Source organism: Zonotrichia leucophrys, chromosome 6, assembly GCF_028769735.1.
Source record: "Zonotrichia leucophrys gambelii isolate GWCS_2022_RI chromosome 6, RI_Zleu_2.0, whole genome shotgun sequence".
NCBI lineage: Eukaryota > Metazoa > Chordata > Aves > Passeriformes > Passerellidae > Zonotrichia > Zonotrichia leucophrys.
In genome coordinates this window covers 22300192-22326596 of record NC_088176.1, presented here as the reverse complement: position 1 = coordinate 22326596, position 26405 = coordinate 22300192, and the positions used below count along the sequence as shown (strand labels likewise).

The 26405-nt window shown below is 39.1% G+C and overlaps 1 long non-coding RNA gene across 3 annotated transcripts; it reads right to left on the bottom strand.

The window, feature by feature from the left end:
• Positions 1 to 945: 945 nt before the first annotated feature.
• LOC135449638 (uncharacterized) lies at positions 946 to 25263 on the bottom strand. 3 transcript variants are annotated; one of them, XR_010440796.1, is made up of 6 exons: positions 25128 to 25263; positions 10910 to 11052; positions 9298 to 9408; positions 4559 to 4679; positions 2604 to 2881; positions 946 to 1637 (listed from the first exon to the last, which is right to left on the bottom strand). It is a non-coding gene; the product is annotated as an uncharacterized LOC135449638 (long non-coding RNA). The 3 variants fall into 3 exon arrangements; XR_010440797.1 differs by having other exon boundaries at positions 2604 to 2934; positions 4559 to 4607; XR_010440798.1 differs by having other exon boundaries at positions 4559 to 4607.
• Between the last annotated feature and the right edge of the window lie 1142 nt (positions 25264 to 26405).

Below are 26405 nucleotides of genomic sequence, written 5' to 3'. Positions count from 1 at the left end.
CATGTTTCCATTGCAGGAAGTTAGGTATCATCCTATGTGCAACTGTATGGTTTTAGGCTTAAGAAAAAAAACACTCTCCTTTTGGAATCTGTAAGATTGTGTGCATGTGGCTGGCATTCTGCTAAAAAAATAACCTTGTCATTAAGGCTGACATCACTGATCTCCCAAAAAAGCGCCCCCCCCCCCAAAAAAAAAAAACAAACACAAAAACAACAATCTAAAACAAAGAAAAAAAACACTCACAAAAAAAAAAAAAATTAGTCTCTTTTCAGTCCTCCCTTACTTCCCACAAGTCTGCCCTTTGCCACCTGATGCCTCTAGGGAAAATATTCTATTTTAAAAAAGACTGTAAATTTTCTCTTTCTTCAAAGACAGAAGACATTCAGACCTATTTCTAAGTAAGGGCACTCCAAGACCCTGAGCTTGATTTCTGGCTGTATGTACTTGACTGACCTCTCCAAAAAGCACTCCCCTTCCCCCATGCTCCAGCTCTTAAAACACAGATTTATTAATACACTTTTTTCAAAGCATTCATTATGCTAAAATTTTCACCTACCTCTGGGTCTAGTTTGCCAGGTTTTACTTTCCCATTTTTTTTCACCAATGAGACACAAGTGTCCAGTAACCAGACACTTTCTGTAAAAAAAACTCTTACAGTCAGTGGGAGAGTGAGTTCAAAGTATCCCAATGGAGATGCTGGAGAGAGATGAACACTCCAAAGCACTTCTTAATTTTTTTACAACTTTATATTCAATTTCCACTTTCTTCTCCTGCTTGGAAGAAGAAACTCCTCTTTCCAACATCTTTGTCTTCTCAGGCTCTCCCCAGCGACTTGGAAATCAAACCACAGTAACAACTTGTAAAATATTTTATTGCATTTGAAACCACTGACTTTTGAGAAACTTTCAGTTTATTCACTCCAGAGTTATCCAGTAAATTCTTTTTTAGACATCAGATACAATAAAATACATATATGCAAAAGCATTCATTGCAAGATACAGTGCAAAACAGATCAACAAATGTTGGTTTTCTCATGGATCAAAGACTTTCATGTAGGATGCATAATCCATGTGTGCAGACTGAATTAGGTAGCCCTTCACTCCAGGTGAATAGCTTGAATGCAAAGCTTTTTTGGAATTAATGAAAGCAGGACTGTTCCTTTACTTCCAAGAAAACTCTGGTGATACTAGAAGCCAAGAAAACCCATGATTTTCACATATATATTATTTTCCCACTGAGGAAGAGAAGGTTTCAAACACAAGTTTTCCTTATGATAGACTTTCTGAAGGGCGCTGTAAAATTCATTTCTTATCCCCCCTCACTGCACATGCTCGGACATCTCTGTTCTGTCTTTTCATAATACACAAGCCTCTTTGCTTCTTCAGCAATATTCTAGTCAGATAATAAAAAATAAATCACCCTTTCATCATTCTGCATATGGACATAGTTGCTATGAACTTATAGTAAACATGGGCAAGACAGTGGAATTTAGGAAACCTGGAAAGTTTTCAGGTGAGGCTACCATGGAGTCACCCACACTGATGAACTGCTTCCTGAAATACAGGTTAGAGAATCAAGTCCAAGCACGTTATGAAAATTATCAAATTATTTAAAAACTCATGCACTGACATGGAAACCTGGAAGGAGAAAAATAAGAGATGATTAGGTGAGTAGACTATTACACGAGGCAATTGAGCTGGAGAGTTTTACTGAGGGGGTATGGACACAGATAAAGTTTGGGTAGCTGGGTAACCCAGTCATTTGTATGGATGGCAAGTATGACAAAGAAATCCCTTTTACATTTACCAGTTGAACTAGAATTCCTCTTTCCACTGTTGGATCGGTTTCTGCAAGAATACATTTCTAGGTTTTGCAGGTATTTCTCGTACTTGGGACTCTGCCCAAATACTTTGCAGGGAAGATCAGGGCACCAAGCAAAGAAACTGCTTGCAGTTATTTGATTCAATTTGTTGTAGCTGGACTTTTAAGAAATAGTTCTGTTAATGTGTGATCAGACATCTGCAGAGTGTTTTTTAAAGAAATCAGCAGTCTGGTCTTTGTAACCTGCTTTGATGTGTCCAATCTCACTGAAAACTTTGCTCTGGCCAGAAGGAAACCCACTGCTTTCCAGCAGCAGGGCAAGCCCCAAGGATTATTGCCCTTTCTAATTCACATTCTTTCTTCAAGTCAATTATTACCCTCATGCCCTCTGCTTACTCCTAGGAAATCAAAACTATCTCTATAAACAATAGGAAAATCTATTCTTGTTTTACATTATGTTTTTCTTCCATTTGTGCTAAAAATACCCAAGATATACCTGGAAATCCCTTTCAGAATGAAAGAGATCAGTCAGTGTATAGCTACTGAAAATAGTAGCTGGTACTACCCAGCTAGCTACCCATGCTTAGCTTTATCCCCTTTAACACTTAGCTTCGTAGTATATGGGAGTTTTAATATTATTATGATTATTGCTACTTCCTACCACTAGGACACATATCAAGAATACTGATCAGAGCAGCTCTCTACAAAACAGTATCTCTCCCACTTCTGCTGGCACAGGATATGAGTCCTGGAAGAAACTGATGTAAATTTGATTCCTTTACCTTTAAAATATCATGGTGGTCTTCACAGTGACCACTGGGGAATTTGTACATGGTCTGGGCTTTGACACAAGCACACAGGGCTCCTCCAAAAACAAACAACAGGAATGCTTGCAGTCCTGGTAACAGCTGGCTCTGCAGGATGATTTGTGCAGTTATTAGCTGGGAGTTATTTTCTACAGAGCCCTTGTAGTCCATTCAGTGCTGTTGGAGGCTGCAGGATCAGCTCATCATCCTCCAGCCGTTCTCTCATTAATACACCTCTGACCTGGAGGCCTATTCTGAGTGGGACAGAGACTCTCTAGTCAGTTTAATCACCTGTCTCTTGGCTATGCTGTGAAGATATAATTATCAGGATTACATTGAGAACATTAATTTAGAGCAAAAATAATACTGTCTGTAGGACTTTGAAGATTTAAATTCCCAAGACACAATAGCAGAACCCTGGTAAAGCCCATGTTGTTGGACAGTGACCTATAGCTGTGTCCAGGTCTCACAGAGAATATTTATTTCATAATACCTTTAGCATGCTCAGTAAGCACATGCACCATGTTCCTTCCAGCAAACAGCAGCTCTTTAACATAAAATGCCTTTTGAAGGCAATTGTGAGTCTTGATTGTCTATGAAGGGAGACCAATGTAACTGGGTAACCAAGACACTTCAGTTTAAGTGGAATGAATCTATGCCATGTATTCTGTCATGCCTTTATGGAAGAACAGCTCTGATATACTGCAATGAAAGACATTTTGGTAAGGGGGATGGGCTTAAGGCCACCTTCTTTTACAGCTCACCTATCCAGGGAAATAATAGTAACATAGAACATGAGCTTTTGTTTTAACAAAGTTATTTTTCCGTTTAGAAATAGGAAGAATCTCCAAAACTTATGATACATATAATTTTCCATGCCTCTGTTCTTAGACTCAGCCCATGGTGCATAGCTGAAGGAGCAAACCTTTACTCCATGTTTAAAGTTAACCTGAAATATAATTACATGGAATCTGCTATTGTTTATTTGGAGCAGTTAGCTTTCACATGCACTGCAGATTAAAAGAAAGTTCTGAACCCCCTAATTTATGAGACCAACAAAGAAATAAACATTATTCAAAATTGTTAAGGAAGAGGGTAAGAGAAGCAGAAAGCATATTGGGCACATCATTAAGAAAAAATGTGTTGGAGAAAGTGGAGTGGAGAAGAGAAGACAGAGCAAATAGCCAAACAATTAAACAGAAAAGCACAAGTGCTAGATCAGGAAAGGAAACCAACTGAAAACATGAGGATGGGGGGGAAATGACACAAAAGAGCTCATGGTGGGTGCAGAGTGATCAGGCCAAAGCTAATGAGCTTCTTCTCACACTCTGAAATCCACAGATCTACCACGTGCTCCAGCGAGCTGTGGTTGCTTTCCATAGCGAGGCGGATGACTTTCTATCAGATGTGTCACTTGGGGAAATAATTGCCAGCAATAATGGTGCAATAGCAGCACACTCCGAGCACAATTTATCCATGTCTGTTCTATCTTTCAACTTCAAAGCTTCCACTGCCTCACAGATCACATCAAAATGACACCTCTGTCGTTAATGACAGTGGTCTAATGCAATACTGAGAAGTCAAATCACTTCTCCAGATAGGCAGAATGCCTCTTACAGAAACTAGGCATGTGCACGGGTCCTGACATTCGTATTCAGATTTGTATTTGTGGGGAAGAGGGTGGGTTTGACATACAGATTTATTCACATTTGCAACGGCCTGTTTTATAAAGCACAAAATTCACTAAAATTAGAAAGGAGTGGGGACAAGAGTAGCATGCGGAGCCTTAACTTATGCAAAGCGAATGCCTGGATGTAGGAAATTTCCCTTTGCACAGCCCACAGCACGTGTTAGCCAGTGTCACAGGTCAGAGATGTGATTTGTCTTTAAAGAAAGAAAGAAACACATGAGTCAAATAAAGAAAAATGTACCTTAAAATGCACACTGTCCTTGTAGGCAAATGCACATATTTTTCTGGATCTAGGAACAAAACAAGCTGCTGTGAAGCCCCTCCTGGTGGTCATTACTCAGGTAAAGAAGAAAGCTGGCAAACTGCAGTTATTAAAAAGAAAGAATTGTCTGTTTATTTTCCAGTGCTGTTTGAAAATTACCATAGAACAGTAAATCTCTAAATATGAAAAATATGTATGCTGCTTACATAGTATACATAAACACACATGCAGCCAACATAGTGGCAGGAACACCATTTGTTTAAGTTTCATTAAGATGTGTAGTTAAAAGCCTTATTAAAAAGGTCCATTTCTCACTTCAGTGAGTTCAGTGAAATTTATAGCCTGAGGGTTAAGTAATGCTTCAGAGGAAAAATGAGATTTAGGAATATTTTCATATGTTACCATCTTTTCCAACAGAAAGATTTCCTACAATGGCTGCTTGGATGGAGGGTTTAGACTTCACTGTATGTTTTCACAGTGCTTTATGTATTAAAATAGACAATCAAACAAAATAACCAGCTCTCAGCTTCACCTCTAAGGAAAAAAAAAGGGAAAAAATCTTCTTTGGGTAGAAAGCAAGACCAATTTTTTGTAACAGATTTATTTTTCTCAGTTATTATTGCCATTCCACAAAGATGCTTAGAATACTCAGTTAAGAAGACAAATAAAGAAAGGGAAATAAATGGGAAAGGAAAATTTTCCCAAACCCCACATTTTGACCTGTTTGGATGGTGAAAAGGAGACTTCCTAGCAGCCATTAGCAGTGTACTGCCATTGAATGGGTCTATAGTGTAAGTTACTGACTGAATATTTGTGCGCTTTGTTTTGTGTGCTGGGGGCCTTGTTATTTACTGATTGTAGGCATTTTGGAACAGCCTAACTTGAAAATCAGTTCTGTGAATCAGATTTTGCCTCTAGATTATGGGCTAGGAGAATGCTTCCATGAAACTGAAAATCCTCATGGGCTGGGGAAGTTTACAGAGGCATGAAGAGACTGTGTACATCTAAATATAATGCACTGAAAACTGCAGTGATTATCCAGTGTTTTGTTGCATTGGTTTTGTTTTTCTTTTTAAATTATTTATCTTAAAGCTGTAGATAGGAGACTGCAGAGAGATTGACACTGCTCAGGTGCTGCTGCCCTCTTCATCAAGGGAACAAATTTCAAGCAACATTTATTTCTTGTTCCGTAAATATTCAATGGCAGCTCAGTCATCAGGCCTTGCTTTGGGATAAGAGGGAGGAAATTGCGGTTTGGCTTTTTCTGAAGAAATTAGAATGTTTATTAATACTCGTACTTTAAAGCCAGCTTATTTAAGCAATAATTTTAATGATGTCTTAATTTTGTATTTTTCTAGTAATTTTCTAGAAAATTTCTAAAATTTCTAAAATTTATTAATTCGTAACTTTTGTGTTAATTTATGTCCATGACCACAGACCCTTTCCTTCCCCTCCCAAACACCAATTTCATTCATGTTACTGAGTAATAGTTGAAATCAGTTCTCTTCTCTCTCCGTGCATAGACAGCAACAGCTCCCAGTTGTGCTCAGACAGAGGGGGAGAGCACATTTCTCAAACTTGCCATGACCATTACTTTGCTGTCAGTCAGCAATTTTTGGCGTTGATTTTTCCTTAAACTGCACTACAGTTTTAAAATTAAGAGACTTTCTATGATTTCAATTTGATTTATTACATTATTTAAGTTTATTTACTTCATTTTTGCCTCAGTTGGCTTTCCTTCTATTCTAATTTTTTCATAATGTTTCAGCAGGAAGAAATACAAAAGCAGGAAGTTGGAGCAGCAGCAGAGCATTTCCAGTTTCCCTCTCGGTCAGAAAATTCTGCACAAACTGCACATCAGAGGTGGCTTAAATGAGAGAGTGTGTCTCTGTGTATTCACCATTATTTATGCTCACTGCCTTTCTACTGTTTCCTCAAGCAATAAATGTTGCATTTTGTCCAAAGGAGCAACCACCACTAGCTGCTGCAACAAGTATTTTTTTTTATTTATTTCAGGTTCTAGATTACATATATACTAAAATTGCTGGGAAAAAAACCCACTGGATGTAAGTTTGTCATAGCAGTAAGCTTAGAAATGCTTTTCTCCCTATGGTGGCTTTGTAAAAAGAAATACTCCTCAAACCTCTGCCCTGTAATCAGCTGAGGACCCTAACGAAAAAGCACTTTTCGAAAGTGCAAAGATATAATAGTCCCAAGATGAATCTGCCCTACAGTTCCATTTTCTGCCATACAAACGTTTGGGAGCTTATCGTTGAAGCCACATTAGTCTTGATTTAAGGTCTTTTGACACATTATTACAGCACACTGCCATCACTTCACACCTGTCATTCTGTCAGTCAGAAGAGAGGGAGGGGAAACAATTTTGATGTCAATCAACAAATCCTTCGGGAGGTGTAACCTGTTAAGACATATTACCCCTTGCCCATTGCGATTTACAGGCTTTGAATGTAAAGGACATATGCCAGAAATAATTAAAGACTAATCTTTATTGTACTCACTTACGAATGAAGGCATTTAGTACCACCAGCACATTTATATTGTCCAGAAGAAGAGAGAGATAGAGGAGCAGAGCGTGCTGCTACAACTATTCCTTCCATTTCTATTAATCAATTGTTCTGTCCGATGTTAAAATTGTCTGCCCTCATGGAGCAAGGTAGCCTTTCCTCTTACACTTGTATTAATGTCCTAGCAATATACAGATGATTCCAGTAGGATGCAAGATATGTAACATTGTTTTTGAATCAAAAGAGTGTTTTAAAAATAGAGAGAAAAAAGGCATGAAATTATTGAAAAAATTATCAAGTGAAATAGGAAAAAAACCTCAAAAAACCCAAAACAAAACAACTTATTCTGTCCTCTACATCTTAGTGGCTACAAAAATCAATCTCAGCCTGGAGAACTACAACTTCCATAGGCATGGCTTTGGATCACCTCGTAACTACTCTGTTGTAATTTACTTGGAGGTATCAAAGGAGTGATGTCAACCTCAAAATCTGAATTTAGGATCTAAATCCTGAGCTGAAGGAGACTATTTTTTTCCCCAAGCTACATTTTCAGAGTGACACAGAAGAAAGAAGCATTTACACAGCTTGTTACTGTTCACAACTCATCTCTGGAAGGAACATCTTGTCCTTAGACTGACCTTAGAGCTACAATCTAAAGGAAATAACAGCAAAACAAGAATAGCTATGGAGTAAATAAAATAACAGGCAGGGACTATATAGTCTGGAGAGAACCAGAATAAAAAAAATTAATTATATTGTAAATTTTTTTACACTACTGCACTGTATTACTATACATACAGCTGGTTTGGGCAAGAAGCTGGGTGGAATTGTGGAAGCTCTGACTTGCAGCTGCCACCACATGCAATCAAATCCCTGCTGGGAGGACAGTTTTGCAGTTTTGCTAGCTAATTTAAAACAAATTCAGGCTCATTGTCCAAGAGGCAAACCCTGCATCACTAACTCATCATCACAGAACATTTTCTTGCCTCTCCTTCCAGTTCCACCTCTCTCATTTATGTGCAGACCCACCCCCACACAAACACACAGGAAGAGACGAGTGGAGGTGGGAACAAGAGAGCAATTGCCCCAGACCTTTAAGGACAAACACAGCACTCCCAGATGAGCACATTGAGTGTGGTGGGCTCTGCTGGTAGGTGGGTATCACAGCCACACAGGTGATCTGGACATGCATTTGAGTGCCCTCAATTTGCATTCACAAATAGTTTTCACCAAAAAAAAGGCAGAGATTCACAAGCAGCCAAAAGCATTGTGCCTACATTTGCTTATTAATTTTACCTGAGGGAATGGAAGGGCTGAATTTGCTTTAGCTGGTAGTAGCGACAGAAGTGCACACTTACAGTAACAGTTCATTTTCCACTTCCTAAAATATGGAATCAATCCCCCATATGAAAGACTTCACCATCTCAGCTCTCACAGTTTGAAGAGGTACTTTGAAGGAGTGGGAAGTTGAAAGACAAGGAAGTTGTAAAGAGAGGTGGATTTTAATTCAACATTTTTTCACAGAGCGAGGAAGAAAACAAATGATCCCCTCATCATCCTTCTAAATAGATACTCTTTACCTCTTTTCACATTTTCATTACACTTTCCTCCACCTCTACTTTCTGCTCTCCCTGGAGGTGGCTCAGACATGACCATGTCAACCAAACAGACCTTTTAGCCCAAATTCAACCTGCTGGGGTACTCATATACTTTCAGTTGCTGTGGCAAGTTAACATACATCAGCAGCTGTCCCTTGACTGTAAGCTAGAGGGGAAGCAAAAAACAGTACTCCAATTTTTACATGAGAAGCCAAGACTCTCTAGGACAGGCCAGAATTGCTGATTTCGGGGAGAATCAGCACTCACAGCCATGCATAAAGCAAAAACCAAATAACTATAGCTAATACAGGAGCAAAAGATTATAAGCAGTGTCTTGTCTGTATTTTGTGGTAACTGTAACATAAAGAATCTCTGTTTTACCTGCTGGCAGCTGATGGCTGATTCTGCTTTTGCAGAGGCAACATTTTTAAAGCAGCACAGGCAATGGAGTAAAGCTGGTAGAAAATGTGATTGAGGCTGGTGGAAAATGTGAATGAGGCTCTTAGTTTGAAACTGGTCAGAACAGAACCTTGCCAGCCTGGAAGACTGTCGAATATGCTGTGACATTTAATCAACTGCTTGACTACAGGCTCACCTTTAGTGTCTGTGGTGAAGTGAACATGATTCCCCTCACCTTGCTTCACATCACACATCACTTTTCAGTGCACTGCTGTAGAGAGCTGGGTTATAGCCTTTTTTTTTTTCCCTAAGAGGAACACAGTAACAGAGGTCAGCTACAGTCATGAATTTTATGAAAGGTTTGCTGGGAAACCACATTAAATGGCAACATCAGTCCATACATCAGCTCTGTAGTGCTTTTATTCCAAGACTCTGCAGCTGAGTGATTTGCAATGTACTTGCATTTCATGGCCATCATTTTTAAGCAATGTCATTTGCCTTGGTATCCGACACTTCAGCTGCACCAGAATCCACCCAGCTATTCATGATAAATTTCTTCCAAGAAAAAATCTCCACAAGAAACACTCCCAGGATCCCCAAACTCCAATCTTCAGAAGCCTTGGATATAAAAACAGGCACGGACACCTCAAAATGCAGTAGTGACTGAAGAGAAAAAGCTAAGAATAAAATTACTGTCCCGGAATTCAGAGAAGTAAAAAATTTTGATTAAAAATTGAGGTCAACCGGATGCTATGAAAGCATAAGATAAGGTCTATATCATTAACATGGCAAACTGAATGCTTTTTTTTTTAAAGTTTTTGAAGGAAAACTGACACAAATTACTTTTTTCTCCAGAGAATTTTTTTTTCCCAGAAATGATATCAACTCTATTCCAATCACAACACTGGGTATTTTTTTGTGTTTACTATTGTAAAATATTCAGTTGCAGAAGTTATGTCATGTCTATCATATCATAGATCCATTTAATTGTAAATATGAAATTGTGTTAAAACACTGGGCCTCTTAATCCCTTCTGAGAAAGGGGTTACTTGAAAGGTAACAGTAAACACTCAGATTTGTAAGCAGTGTGTTAATATTTGAACATCAAGGAAAGACTCTCTATCATCATAAGTAAACTTTAATAAAAGTCTAATAAAAGTCATACTCCTACTGAGATATCTCAAAGTGCTGGATATTAGGCTGTAATCTTTATGGAGATATTTCTTGCATGTTGGAAATTGTCTACTCTGGCATATTTAGGAGCGCTCACAACTCAGGAAGTATGTTCCCAAAATGGCTTCACAAACTAAAGTTATAAATATCAGATGTCTTTTGACAACAGTACCTACACATGGATGCACACTCCTCCTAATTTCACTTAGGGATTCTTAGGCCAGAATTCTGTCTACAAATCAAAGGAAAGAGAGCACAATGTAGCAGGTGTGACAACAGCTCAGCACTTGGCCCAGTATTTCAGAAAGAGAGGAAAACGGTACCCAACAGCTATGGACCCTTAACAGCTGGAAGTAGCAGCTGTAAGGCTTTTATTGGCCTTCCTGTTTTGACAGACTTAATTTCTATTGCAGAATTTCCAATAATCACAGTAAATGCCTGCAACACCACACAGCCACTACTCTAAATCAAAGCTACTTTACCAGAAGGACTCAAGCAGTCCATTATCTCCACCTGTTAGGAAGGTAATCTGTATCCATGACAGGGAGAAACTGCACGGCCACACTTAACTCTTGTTACCAGTCAAGAAACCCTATTTGTTGCAGACCCATTGCAGCCATGGCAAACTGACTCACCTTGGATTTGGTCCTGTCTCCACTTTAGCTCAATGGCTGTGCAGTCAGTCCACAGAATGCCTTCCACTCTAGGACCAGGGAGACTGAGTGCTTGGAGCGATGGTCGTTGGCTCAGTATTCAGAAAGTAACACTGCAAACAGAACTGCAGTAGATAACACAACAAGAATGGTTAGCTACATACTTTAAATAAACACTTCTTTTTTAACCAGAAACCTCATCTATTTGTTCCATGTGAAATATCCCTCCTCCAGAAATAGGAGTTGCACATGCCACCCAATGAAACTGAGGGAGCTGAATGAAGGTGCTGGTAAGATGGGATCAGAAATCACAGTAAATATCCTTTCCATTTATGCCTTAAGTTTTATACAAAGAGTAACTTATTTCTTCAAACCTTATGAAATATGTGTATATAGCCATGGATCAAGAAATATTAATAAAGAATTGGCTGACCTCTTGGTTGTTGTAAAAATTAGAAATGCATGTTTCCCTGAGAAAATTGAATCTGATCGCACTATTTAAGCCAAAACCAGAGGATGTTGTAAATGAAGTTTCAGTTCATTATAGCATTTCTCAGATGCTAAACCTTAAGTCTGAACCCCTTCCAGGTCATTCCAACATCATGCCTGTCTGATGATGCCTGACAGGCACACAAAAAATGAATTCTTATTATCTTACTTTCAATGCCTAAATTAGAAGACTCCTCATTAGAAAATGGACACCACAGAAAATACTACCTGTGGTACTTGTTAGCTGTTACCACACAGCACGGAAAAGACAAAGCCAAAAAAAAGGCTTTGGAAGAGAGACAAAGTTCTCTTTTCACCCATTCTCTATGCTTGACAAAGAGGACAAACTGATAGGGCATCTACAGAAAAATCTACTGAACAACTGTCCTGCTTTTCTTTATATTCTAGCAGTTCTACAGAGTGAGAGAAATGCAGTCCCCAGCTCTGCCAGCGTGATGTTCTTCACAGAAGAAAAAGGAAATGTGCACATCCGTAAATTTTGGCAGTAGAAAAAGTTTAAGGGTGCTGTCACCTCCTCCATTGTATATACAGCTTGGTAAATAAGGCAGAGGGAGCTACTCTGGGCAAAACCATTCGGCATTCTGTGCCCAGCCTTCCCTCCCGAAATAAAATACAATGCTCAGTTTTTAACCCTGGTTCTTTGATGTATGGCTCTGTTCTACCTCATCATTCTAGTATGATTCAACAAACATTAGAGAGAAATTCTTCTGTTTAAATCCTTTACTGCAACAGAAGCAAATATCTTACTTTTAGAAAACACATTTCTTAAAGATAAAATACAATTCTACAATACTCTTTCAGATAGATTTGCCATAAGTCAGATACCCTTGTTCAAATAATGGACTATGAACCTAATTTATCTTGTGCCTTCAAGAAGTACAGAAGTTGCTCTTATTAAGGTGCTCCATTATGAGAGCCTGTGACTGGTACAATGAATTGTTTTTCAGCTGTGCTGTGGTTGCCATTATAAGTCTTCTGGTTGAATGAAAAGGCAATTAAGGGGGAAAGTATTTAACAAGAGACCAGAAAAAAATGATATAGTTTTAAGGACACATCATGATTACAATGACATTTAAAGTGTCATTCAGCTGAAATAAAATAACAATATAGAACTGCACAGGACTCTGGCAAGAGTGACAGAAACAAATCTATTAGCTTAGGAGAAAAAAAGCCACTTCATGCTGTAATAATACCTTTAAGTCCCAAACATTTGTTTCCCACCTCCTTTTCACTTCTCACCAAATTACAAGTGTATGCAAGAGCAAATATAAGTTTCTTATTGAAACGACCTTATCAAATCTGTACCTGGATGATTGACATACCTAGATGGAGTTTTCTAATGTTCTGTTTTTAAAAGACAAGCTTCCTTTTAAATTCTGAGTTTTAAAGGTTATCATTCAAATTTTGAGGAAACTACTAGAGTGCATAATAAATCCAGAAAAACCCTCCAAGTTCTTCTATTACTTAAAGAATATAAGTCAGTCCAGTGTGAGGAAACAGTCCTTGTGCTAGGCAAAAATACAGTATTCAAATATGACAGCACTCTATGCTGTAAAAAAAGGGAAGCAGAAGTAAAGAAAAGCAAAGATGTGAAATGCTTTAATAATGGCTCTTGCTGTTAAAGCTGGATTACACAAAGTACAGTGTAGGTCTCCTGAGGTATAAACACCTGAGATCTTATTTAGGTTTTGCCTAAAAAGTCATCAAATCAAATCCAAGTTTTGGTCCTCAACACCAATGTTTCAGCAAGGTACTTCTAGGAGCTGGTGTATCTGATACTACCTGTAGTAAGCCAGCCTTGTGCTTTATTCTGTTTGCCTGTTGACTCTTATTTGACATTTAAACATTGTTTGCTCATTTAATTTTCTGCTAGTTCCAGAAATTCAACCAAACTAGGTTTCAGCAAAAATCCTGGTTTTTATAAATTTGTGTCTGGGTGCAACTTTCATTCATCTCTGTATTAGTTTCTGCTGCCTTTAATGACATTTCTTCATCTCTTTCCCAGCACCCTACAGGAGGCCTTGTTGGAAGAGAGCAAAATCAGAGCTTCTGGTTTTGCTTTGATTTTGCTTCTGATTCAATTGAAGGCAATAAATAACAATTCAAGAGAGTGGCATCTGAAGCTTTCCTTCCTTCCTTCCCTTAGCAGCAGTATTGCTGTGAAAGGCAGCTACAGAGTACCTGTTAAAGTCTCTTTTTCTTCAAAAAACAACAGAAATGGTAATTAATGAAGGAATCTCACGAGCTGCCCTTAGCAGGCATATCTTTCTTGAACAATTTTTCTGGGCTTTAGTGTAAAGTCGAGGAAAGTTCCTTCTGGCCCTTTCTGTCCTCTCCCACCCCAAAGTTCCAGCCCAGCTGTGAAGTTGCTCTGTTGCTCACACTGAGTAGGGGTCATGTAGGACAGTTCTCAATGACTAACAGGTTTTTCAGGTTTATCAGTATGTGTATGCTCATTTTAAAAACCATCTTGCAAAAAGTTTAACTCACAACACCATTGACAAGAGTTTCTCTCTGTAGATCTTTCACTTGAATTGCCACAGAGCGAGTGAAGGGGAAATTAATTGTGATTGCAGAAGCATCATGGGACCAATTCACATCTGACATGAATCAAATTCCACTGAAAGTGTGAGAATATCTCTGTGAACACTGGGTATGGCATTTCACAAGGAGCAGAAAGAGCTTTTAGAATTATTTGCCTAAATCAGGTAAATAATTTAAAAACTAGGAGATAGTAATGCTTTAGTCAGAAAAAAAATGCTTTCTATTGTTATTGTTAAAGAAACTACAGATCAAAAAGGTGAGGGAAAAGCAGAAAGGTTTTTTTCATCCATATTAACAAAATGATACATTTAAAATGAATTTTTTAATTATGTGGGGAAATAATACACTGATGTAGTGGTTATTAAATAACAGAAATTAAAACACAAGCCTGGACTGCAACCTAGAGTTTTTAGAGCAGTCTCAGAGCTTGGAGAATTCATAAACCAAGCACACCTTCTGACATAACTATAAAATGTGGTATAAAGCCTAGGAAAAAATAGCCATCTTGAAAGGGTAACAGCACTTTTATGAGAATTTCAACTGCACCATGGCAACATCAACCCGTCAAAGCAAATGAAGGGCAGTAAAAGTAAAATTAAAAATGATGAAGGGGACACCAGCTTGCTAACAGCTTTCCAAGCTGTAAAGCTTTCAAATATTATCTCTTCATTGGTTTGTTCAATCACACATGCTGGTTACCAAGCTTTATCATATTATGCATCTTTTCCATCACTGCAGACTGCCAGGTTTTGATGGACCTAGAGTGAAAAAATAAAAAAAACATCTTTTCCCTCTCGGTGCACACCCTTCCTTCCCCCTTATTGGTTCTTCTCTACTGGTGCATACTGTCTATATGGTGACACCTCCTCGTATTTCCCAAAGATACAGAAATTATGAGAGAGTTCAAAGTACTTCTGGCCACTTCAGCTTTTCATTCCTGTCTCCTCCTTGTTTCAGCCACGTGCCCCAGAGCCTGTCCCCATGGCTTTCAAACCCAGACTAGGTTTGGCTGCTCTCTCAGCTGGGCCATGTATCACAGCACCCACGGCTTAGAAAGCCTCTCTTCAAAGGTTTTATCACCTGCAAATAGCAATTTCCTAGTTGGCAACTCATTCATTGTCTCGCAGTGCATTTGTTTTATTCAGTTCCTTGAAGCACTCTGAGATAGTTTTCATGCAAGTCTCCAATGCAAATGTAGAGTTACATGTGCCGTGTGCACTGAGGTTGAATCTCATATCTGCTCATAGGCCTTGGTAAAGAAGTAAAAGCTCAGTCTCTCTGATCCATTTAATAGCATCTCACAATAAATATTTCTACATTAAAGAGCCACAGCTTTCTGCCTGGGCCTTTGCTCCTGTGATTCCTCTCATTTTTTATTAGCTGCAACATGATTCATGTTTTAATAACTTTCTCATTTAAAAATAGCATTAAATCAGATCATAAACATTGTATATATGTTTCATTGTCATTAAAAAGACCTTATACTGCAAAAAAGGTGTACTTAAAAAGAACATTAATAAAGTTATAAGTAGAAGGGACTTTTTAAATTAAAATCAGTCATTAAAAGACCTCTATCTTTCAAGGCAGAGAATTATCAAAATGTAGATTGCTGAAACTGTAACACATGACAGTTTCTTTTGGGGCAGGAAGTGCTTGGACACTTTTATATTTTATATTTATATTGTCCATTAATAGAAAGGACACTGCATGCATATGGTTTATTTCAAGCCCAAGACAAAAAGTGCTCTGAAAATGTAACTAATAAATATGAAATATCCTTTTTTTTATTTTGTTTGTTTGTTTCTGGAGAGAAAATTTTTGTTATTTTCTCCAACCAGTCAGATCAGTATTATGACCTCCATGGCAGCATATGGATGCAATCCAAAAAGGAACACTGCAGGTTGTTGCAACTTCATCAAACCCAATGGGGTATAAATGGTCTTTTTCCTTTTTGGTCACACAAGGTTATACCCTGGGAGCCACAAGGTAGAGTAATTGTAGTCATATAAGAAAATAATACAAAGTAGGACAAAGTTTAGAGTGGGGTTTCTACTCCAGGCCAAACCTTGCTAAACTGAAACTTATTATATATTCTTTTCCTCAGGAAAACAATTCATTTTTTTTCTGGTGCAAATTAGAAAAATAAAGCAAGTTATCATCTCTACAATAGTTGATACCTTATGCCTATGAAAACTGATTGTTGTTTATCAGTGTCCTGGATCTGGCATTGCTGAGCTAAAGGAGACATCCAGGTGGACCAGGATCTGCTCCTTCAGGATCATCCTGCCCCAGCAAAACCCGAGAGCACCCTGACTCACTACACCTGCTGCACCACTGTCCTGAACACTCCCCACCAGTCAGCCTGAACAAGCCTCTCTGAAACTTTTACAATGAAGCAGAACTACAGCGTGGGCCCAGAGATCTGAAAAGCAATTTCCCTGAACAGGTTACTGAAGTTAGTAGAAGTTTGTTTGTATTAACCTATTTGGATGAGAAAAGCAATGAAAAGCTATTGTATTATCTATAATCTATCTAGAGATAAAATTGCACTCACATAGCACAGTGCCTCTTGATAGGACTAATATTCCAGCAAGAGTATTTAACAAATGCTAATGAATGTTTAATAATTCAATGAATGTTTGCAACTCCTGTGCAAAACACATTCAGGGGTGTGTTTCTTTCTGGTTTTCCATTGATGCCAAACTAGATAAAATTCAACCACTTTTTTTACAGAAGGGTATTAAAAACTTGTCCAAAGATACAAGCATTTACAAAATGTGTATTTTACAACGTTTAAGGGGAAAAAATATTAATAGATTTGAGATTAAATTGTCTGGATAAGGAAAAGAAAGCATGTTTAGTCATTAGCTCTAGTAATAGAGATTTGCCCTTTTGCAAGTGCCTCTAATATACACAAAAGTGAAATTTATTGTCAAGTTTGGAAAAGTCAAACCTATTTTTGGGCTTTTCTAAAAATATGTATGTTTGCTTTATCTTGCTTCACAAAAGAATGTACTCCTTGTGCAGACCAGCAGCTTCCTTTTCTGGACTCTCAGCTGGCATAAGCACTGTTTACCTGGATAGCTGTCTGTTTTCTAAATCTGCTTAATAGTTTCTAGCATTGAACTGTGCTGCTCAGACAGAATTCACACAAAAGAGGTAATGCAGTTTGGGCTGGCCAGTTTGTGAAGCTCCTCAATGGTGAAGACTCCACCATTGAAGAAGAAGACTTCTTTGTTTGCCTGGAACTTCTCTATGCAGTGTCTGGGTTCATACAAGTAAAGATGACTGGAAGTAACATGGGAGAAATATCAATATCAGAACATGGGAGAAATATCAATGAGTGGGGAACATCAGGAAAAGTATTGATGAAAAGCTTTATTAACCATATCACTATTCATTGGACATGAGAGTTGACATAGATATCACACTGAGCATAGAAATGAGCATGGGCAGCAGAACAAATAATTAGTGACGACATTTTCTATATTTAAGCATCTTCACCTCAACTATCTGCCAAGAGGAGTGCCTACTCTGGCACTTTGAGAGGGCAGAAAAAAGCATTTGCAGACATAATTGCATCATGCAGCTGGATGCAGTCTGGGAGTTCCAGTATCAACAGAAAGGAACTTGAGAAAGGACCTGGTCTGTAACTTGGTGCAGTCACATGGAAAAGGCACCTTCACGAATCTGAAACAAAGATGTTGGCATACCAAAAAAAGGGAGATAATATCCCAAGGATCAGAGATTATATCCGCTAATCTCTTGTACTTTTCTTCAAATTTAAGTAATTTTTCTATAATCCTTGAATAAACTTTTGTACTAGAAGGTGGTAAGCACACTCTAAATGAGTTTCAATCTAGTGTTTTAGGCACCCTATTCCATGCCCTGCCAGAACAAATGTGGAATCAGCAATGAAAAAATCATCTTCACAATGTTAACACTGCACATCTGAAACAGGCTTTGAACTTTTATGTTAGACCTCAAGAGATGAAAGTTTTGGTTTTTCTCATTATGCTTTTAGGAAAAATGATCAATTACTTCCCTTCAATCAAGCCCACAGTTCTGTTTGATTTCATTTTCTTATGTTTTTACTGTGTGGTGCCCTGAGACATTTGTTTGATAAAGTGCCCCATAAATGGGGATTTTTACTGCTATTGTCATTGCACTTCTTAGGTCCCAAAGTATACATTGTTGCCACACTAACGTTTTAGACTGTCTGATTTTTCATTGCTGAGAAGGATTGATCAGGCTTGTTACTCTTGCTAGGGAGACCAATATATTTTGCAATTAATAGGGTAGCCTTTTCCAGAGTTCTGTGTTGGACTGGCTGCCTAAGCAGAGCCTTGTTCCTCTTCACACACACCTCTGGATTTAGCCAACAATGCTATAACATCAGTAAACAACAAAAATACAAAGTTCCCCACAATAGTTCTGTTTCTTTGGTATTTATTCAGCAAGGAGGCCACCTCATCCAAAAATCCAGTGGCCTCTGTTCCCTTTGGAGGTTGGTCAGTACCATGGGCACTCCATGGCTCATTGCTGTCAGTGCTGCTCACCTGCTGCTCACAGCTGCACCCATTGGGGATGAGGCTTGGCCCCACCCTAGTGACCACAAACTGTGTGCCTACAATAAATGATCAAGTAGAGTAATTTAAATCAGCATTCACACCAAGCTGAGTTTTGCTTCATTTTTTTTTACTGAATATGATCTCAGTTACAGTGGCTAAATCCACAGAAATTCAGTTTAAGTCAATGGAGTAATAAATGACTTACTCAAAAGTAACTGATCAGGATGTGCTCATCTCACACATGTATCCAAAATCCGATCTGCTCACCTGACTGATATAAATACATTTAAATACTTTTATTATTGTAGCTCAACTGGGTCTGAAATAAAACTAGTACTGGTGTACTAAATACAGTAAGAAACTTGTGATTTTCTACCCTGGCTCCTTTTGGCAAGAACAGATGGATCTGTTTCCGTTTTTCATGCCCTTTAATCCCTTGTGCACAAGTTGTCATCATGTTTATAATTTTGCTGTAGCTGCAATATAACTCCTAGCACTTCTGAGGTTTTTTAATCTTAGTTAATGTAGCTCTTCCATACTCTGGAATCTGCTGCAATGGTGGATGTGACCAGAGCTCTCTTTTGCATGAGGGATTTCAACTTCTCACATCAGGGCACTCCGACATCTCGGGAGAGAACTGCAGTCTTGGAGACTGCCAGCATGCACAGCCACGGAGGGATACAAGGTTCCAGCAAAAATACAACTTGTTATGCTCAATAAAACCACACTGCCCCATCACAAACACTATTCTGTCTTTGCTAGTCACCTCCTTACATGTTTCCTAATCAAAAGTATGAAAAAAAGTCCATAATGCATCAAAAACTTGACAGGGAAGGGAAGATAGATACCTCTGCATATTACTCTGTATTGAGTTGTCCCATTTCATCCTGAAAGGCACTGGAACACAGCCAGCAAGACAGCCAGGAGGGTCAGATAGAACCTCTAGACAGATCTTGCAGTTCAGATTTTCAGAAGCAGCTACTATGAGCCAGGTGCTTACAGACAAAAACAACCCCTCTCAATAACCTAATGATTTGATATCTCTGTCTATTGAAATATTTTTCCAACTACACAGAAGTTGCCATTTTATTTTCAGCTGAGGGATTTACTATTTGGTATCAGTTTAATATGGGCATGTCATGCTTTGACACTGGCTAAACACCAAGCACCCATGAAAGTCACTCACTCACCTTCCCCTGCCACAGCTGGGCAGAGGAGAGAAAATTAAACAAAAAGTATATGAGTTAAAGGCCAGGAAAAAACACTCCAAGGCAAAACAGGCTCAACATAGAAATACTGTTGATAAAATCAGAGGAGGATAATGAGAAGAAAAATAAGCCCTTAAAACCACCAACCCAACTTCCCCCAGCTCCAATCCCTCCTTCCCACTGACAGCACAGGGAGCCAGGGCATGGGGGTGTTGGTCAGTTCATCACAAAGATTTTCCTCTGCTGCTCCAGGAGAGGAATCCTTCCCCTGTGAGGCCTTGGGGGTCCCTCCCACGGGAGACAGCTCTCAGGGAGCTTCTCCAGCGTGGTTCCAATCTCATGAGCAGCAGCCCTACCACACGTGTTGCAATGTGAATTCCCCCCACAGGCAGACAGTCCTCCCAAACCTGCTGCAACCTGGATCTCTCTCTTCCCACAGAGGGCAGCCCTCCAAGGACAGGCTGCTCCAGCCTGGAAACAGGGCCCTCTCTCCACTGGGTCCCCACTGCCTCACAGCCTCCTCCAGGCACCCACCTGCTCCATGGGCGCCTTCCCCAGGTCCTATGGGTGGATCTCTGCATTCCTGTGGACCCCCAGAGGCTGCAGGGCCACAGCTGCTTCACCATGATCTGCACAGGGGCTGCAGTGGAACCTCAGCTCTGAAGCACCTCCTGCCCCTCCTTCCCCCTGACCTTGGTGTCTCCATGGTGCTTCCCTCACATGTTCTCACCTCCTCATCATCTCTGGCTAGGAGAAAACTGTGTGCCCTTTGTTTTTATTTTCTCCTCAAATATGTTATCACAGAGGCCTTACCAGCCCCTCTAACTGGCCCAGCTTTAGAGCCAGCAGGGATTGGCTCTGCTGGACATGGTGGAAGCTTCCAGCAGCTTCCCACAGGAGCCACACCTGCAACCCCCCTGCCGCCAAAAACCAGGCCCTGAAAAACCAACACAGGGCATTGCAACTGTAGTTTGTGTTAAATCAGCATCCTGTGATAATAAAATGAAATCATCTCAAAGTAACCATGCTTGCACTTTTCCTCATCTTTGAGTTTAAACATTCTAGAAAGAGCGGTCATCAAATAAAAAGCTTGATAAAAATGCCCGTCCCGCCATGAGGGATCCGCTTCTCAAAGTCCTCTTCCCTAACCCATCTTAAAACTTTCTGCAGAAGAAAGGTTGGATTGTGGTGGTCATCCTCTGATGTTCACCTCTCTGCACCTGGGTTCTTACCATGCATGTCAGAAAAGCAGTCACTGCTTTGGAAGTGGCCAATTGAGTCCTTAACCATCCACATTTTAGTCTTCAACATTTCTCCCTGCAAAAGGAGGAAAACTGAAGCTCTGAGCTTGCTGTGAATACCTACGCTATTTGATAAGAGACATCTCACCAGAGTATCCTATGATAAATGGGATGATAGATGAGAGGATTTCAGCTGGGGTTAAGCAGAGATAGATCAGGCCCAGTGTAACCCAAGTGAAAAATTACTTTCTGTACATGAGCCCTCACTGAACTTCTATTTTGACTGCATTTCCAAGAGTGGGATACTTGTTTAATACACAAGACTCTGAAAAGCTTTGCATCCAAACTAGTAACTAAGCAATTACCTTGTAATCAGAAACAGTGTTGACAATGCAGTCAGGTGGCAGCATGTAATTACACAGGGTAACATCACATGCAGTATTTTGCTCCACACCTTGCAAAACTAAGCGCTGCCATATTTTTTTCTCAAGCTGAATAAGACTCTGGAGATTCTACACAACCGGAAAACATGATTCTCACAGCTTTTTTGTTGACATAAGTGAAATGCCTAGACAGGCCAATAAAAAAAAAAAAAAAAAAAAAAGGTAGAATATACCTTCTCCACTCTCTTTTATTTAGGATAGTATGAAGTGTCTTAAAAGAAGGGTTTGGAGACCGAGTCATATATCTGTATCTTTCCCCTGGGGCAGATTCTCCAACCACTGCCAGCTGGAAGACCCACTCTCTGCACAGGCAAAATTTAGCAATTCATCATGTCAAAGAATAAGGAGAACTTCTCTGACTCTGGGGATCGATCTTAACACCCAAGGGGCACAAGGGCAGGATATAAAGTCTCTGAGTTACTGTTAATGTTGCCTTCTAGTAATAAAGGCCATCCATTCCATCCATTGTTGTTAAAATTCCAAACCTATTGTTCCTTCCGATGAGAAAGTACCGGCACTTTTGGGATGTCTGAAAAGTGACCCAATTCATAGGAGTAAAATAAAGGTAAAAAAGGTAAGAACATCACCACCAGCACCAAATATTACAGGCTATCATTTAAAACAGAAGAAAGAAAACCCACAACAACATAAAACACAAACAACTTCCCCATAATTTTAGAATAAATGTTGCACTTCTAATTTCTAGAGTTCTCCAGACAGACAGTTTAAATTGATGGCTTGTTAGTGAGGACTGGCCCCTTTGTGAGATGTTTTCAGAATGATTGATTTACAATAAAGTGGCTCCTGGTGGGTGCACGCAGGTGGAACTGATTCAGATCGATTCCACAGAAGCTGACTAATCAGCTGTTTAAACTGGCAGAGTGCTCAATGACAGCAACAGTGCAGCTATCATTTTCTATCTAAGATTACAAATTAACTTGTTCTGTTTATCCTGTATGCCATCAATATGGAGAAAAGCAGCTGAGAGGGAAGTGGGATTCCAGACTGATGGTATAAACCCTTTCCTGCAGATATGCTCTCGAACATCGACAATAAAGGCACAAAGGGAAATTTCATTACATATTAATGAAACCAGTGGAGAGCAACACCAAAAGAGGATGAGTTCTTCAATTAATTAACTAGGATGGGAAGTCAACAATATTTTTAAAATGTGACCACAAAAGGATAAATCAATGCCAAAATGGCCAAGAGTAAATATGTACTGTCCCACACACCCCATCAGTCTGTTCCTCTCCATGCATTTTATATGCACCCCAGAGGACTAGCATCTTTAGAGACTGGTATTTCCAGAAATGATTAATGCTAGGTAATCAACATTTCAGCCTCTACAGTCATATCCCTGAAAGTGTCATTTTTACAACAAGATGAAAAACTCCATGGGGAACACACTGTATGTGGGTAAGTGAAAGGTGTCAGAGAGAATGTGGGTAAGTGAAAGGAGAACAGATATTCCCTGCCTCCAAGCTGATAACAAGAGCAGGGGTAAAAGGGGAAGGGGGGCTTAGCAAAATAATTTTAACAATCTCTCATTTCTAATGCTTCCGTCATGTAATATTTCTAGCATTTGAAAAATCTGTGATTTTTTTTTTTTAATCATTCTTCCTCATCCCACATAGACCTACTCCGTCTCTTAATTCAATTTAAAGCTGCAGAAAAATACCAAGTATGCCCAAGTTCAAAGGGTAGTTACCCTATTTTTGCCAGCAGGAGATAGAGGTGATGGTACTAAAACATGAGGTTTAGTTAAGCTACCAGAAAAGCTCCTCTTCACTAGCCTGTTAAGGCTTAGATGGAAAAAGAAGTGAGACAGAAAAAAAGTATAGCTGTCTGTAACCATCAAGTCCCTCTCTTCGCAGAGCTTGAATAATTCAGTGATAATTGCTCACAATTTTAAGGGCCCTTTTATGAACCTATTTATGGTGTGAGAGCATAACCTGGGGTTAAAAACCAAATGAAGTCAATCCACCTGACCATCATCAATACCTTTCAAACTGATCCAAACTAAAATGAATCATTGAAAAGTGCTGCACTAACACCAACGTTTATCCTATAGAAATTTAGATTTAGTTACATTAGTAACTTAGATACATCAGTCCTTCAAGCATTAAGATGACTGTCAATCTGCTTTAGTATTTGCACACATTTAAGGATCGACATCAAATCAAAACTCATATTTTATTGTAACTTTGGAGCTGCATAATACATGGTCTTACTGTCATCTGCTTTCCTCTGGCATTGATAACAGAAATCAAAATACTAAGCAGATACTGACATTAAATTTGGTGGCCTAGGAGGTAAATATTTTGACAGATGTACTGCTAAAGCTACTTTTTATTGCTACAGAAAGGAAAGTAAAACTTGACTGTCAGCAATAAAGCAAAACAATATATTGTGTTACTACATGCACGCTAAATGTGAAAAATAGTCAAGCATGTTTTTAACATGAAATAAGTCTATGAAGGGCAATATATTTGTGTCTAAAAAGGAAAACCAAGACAAAACTCTTGAGCTCTTCAACATCTTACTATAATCAGACAATAAATGCTACTATTTCTCAAGAAAGGAAAGGACTCTAATTTAGAAGAAAATACTTACTAGGTAGGATAATTAGGAAGGCACGTGCAACATTTAGATGTGTCACATTAATTTCTGCGTTCATCTGCTTTTGAGAAGATTAGCCTCTTGACCTTTGCTGTCTTAGCCTTGAAAAGTGTTGCATGCCCAGCATACTGAGGTAAAATTTAGCTGTCTCATTGCTGACTTCCTCATGAGTCCTCAACCCTGACCTGAAGGGATCTTTTCTACCTCTCCATCTCCAGAGAGGAGAAATAATTCAGTGCTCCTGCACATGTAGGCCCAGCTCTCTCCTGAGCAAGCTGCCAAAGCCAGCTGAGTTATGTGGGCTCGTATTGTGATGTGGGCTTCTCACAGCAAATTGATCTGATCGTACTGAAGTCATTTCATTTCAGACCTTCAGGTTGATATGCAGTCTCAGAGGTGAGATAAGCTACTTGGCTCTGAACTGCAGAAGACATGTTTCTTCATGATAAGATTGCCAATTCAAAATCAGACACTGCTTGGACAACCAAGCACAGGCATCGAGCATGATCCATCAAACAGAGTTTTGTTCACACGTATGTAGTACAGAAACAGACACACAAACTTTTGATGCCTAAGACAACAAATGTAACAATGTACTGTAAACAAAATCTAGTGTAAAATTCAAGGAAACAACTTACCAACTAAGTAATGTGGGATGATGAGATCATGAGAAGGGAAGAAGAATCCCAAAAAACAACCAGTTCATTCTGGGTTTAGAAAGCAATAGTGATTCCAGACTGAACCAGTGAACATTGCTGGTTTCTGTTTCCTTTCACCATTACATCTTCTCACCATTGTGAGTGTCACCCAATTCCCACATTTACTGCAGACCCCTCTCTGAGACTTCCCTAAACTGATTTTTGATTGACCTAGAACATTTAGGAAAGTATTTAAATTTTTCACTATGAAAAATCAATTGCAGCCTGAGTAAATTTAAAGAAAAATATTAAATCACACAGGTTTTCTTGTTGCAGCATATGTTGCAGTTGAAACAGCCACAATACAGAGGGCATCACCACACAGTATCAGGCAGCTTCAACCCATGAAGAGTAACACCATACCTCATCAGAAGGCTTCAGGTGTCCACCCATACAGAGTGACATCATTTCACTTCAGAAAGCCTCAAGCACCTGCTCCTTTTGTTCTTCAGCCCAGCCTTTTATCCCCTCATGCTGATGCACTGCCCCTGTGTGCCCTCTGCTCCCTTTGGTGGTTGGTCAGTGCCCCTGGGCACTCCAGGGCTCATCAGCTCCAATGGGATTCACCTGCTGCTCGCAGCTGTGCCCACTGGGGATGAGGCTCAGCCCAGCCCCACCCCAATTAGCACAAACTGTGCACCTACGTTTTCTAGCTGTCATTTCAGAAGAAACTTTGCATTTGAGAAGGCGTCAGCATTAATAACTCTTTTCTATCGGTAATGATAACTTTATAACCAAGTAAATAAACTGTTAAAAATGGGCAGAGTCAGATACATAACCAACCTAAACCTTTAGGCTCAAGCCTTGCTCTTACGCGGCATTCAAAATAATTCTGCACTGTTACTTTCAGTGGCCACTTTTCTTTGGCACATCTTTCAAGGTCCTGGACTGACCAGAGTTCATGACCATGCTCTGTGAGATTCATTTGTGTAAGAAAAATTGGAGGGAAAAAGGAGAGAGTAAAAAACACACATAATGAAGACTTGCACAAAATGGTACAAATAGCAGTAACTGATGCAAATTGTTTTACTCTAACATTTAGGGAAAGATCTGGAAAAGCCAGAAATTTTTAGTACAACATTAATGTCAAGAAATTAAAAGAATCATTGGTATAATTAAAACAAACATTAAAATTTTCACTGGCATGTAGGTTCTTACACAATAACTGATAATTTATTCAAAATAATTTCTCAATAAAGAAAGCATGTAAAGTTCTCCCCAAGCTAGGAAGGAGGCAATCCTTGAAACAAAACTGTATGTCAAAGACATATCTTTAGATGTATATATAAATGTTGAGCAGTCAGACATGACTGGATTTTCAGTGCTGCTTTTAATCTTGAAATAGCATATGCACAACTTAATTGCCCACGGGCAAGAACTGAGGGAACTTTTATTTTATTTTATTCCATGAAAGACCAGATGTCTTCTGTATTCAAAACCTTTTGGTCAAACCAGACCTTTCACTTAATATTTTTCATTGTGATTTGTGTACAAAAGGTAGAAGAAAAGAGACATTAAATATGGAATTTTATTAAAGATTTGCACTCTGGGGAGCCAACGTTAGATCTAAATCTAGTCAAGAATTCAATAGGGGTTTCTTCCCAGGTGGGGAAGAGGGTAATTAACATAATGCAGGAAAAG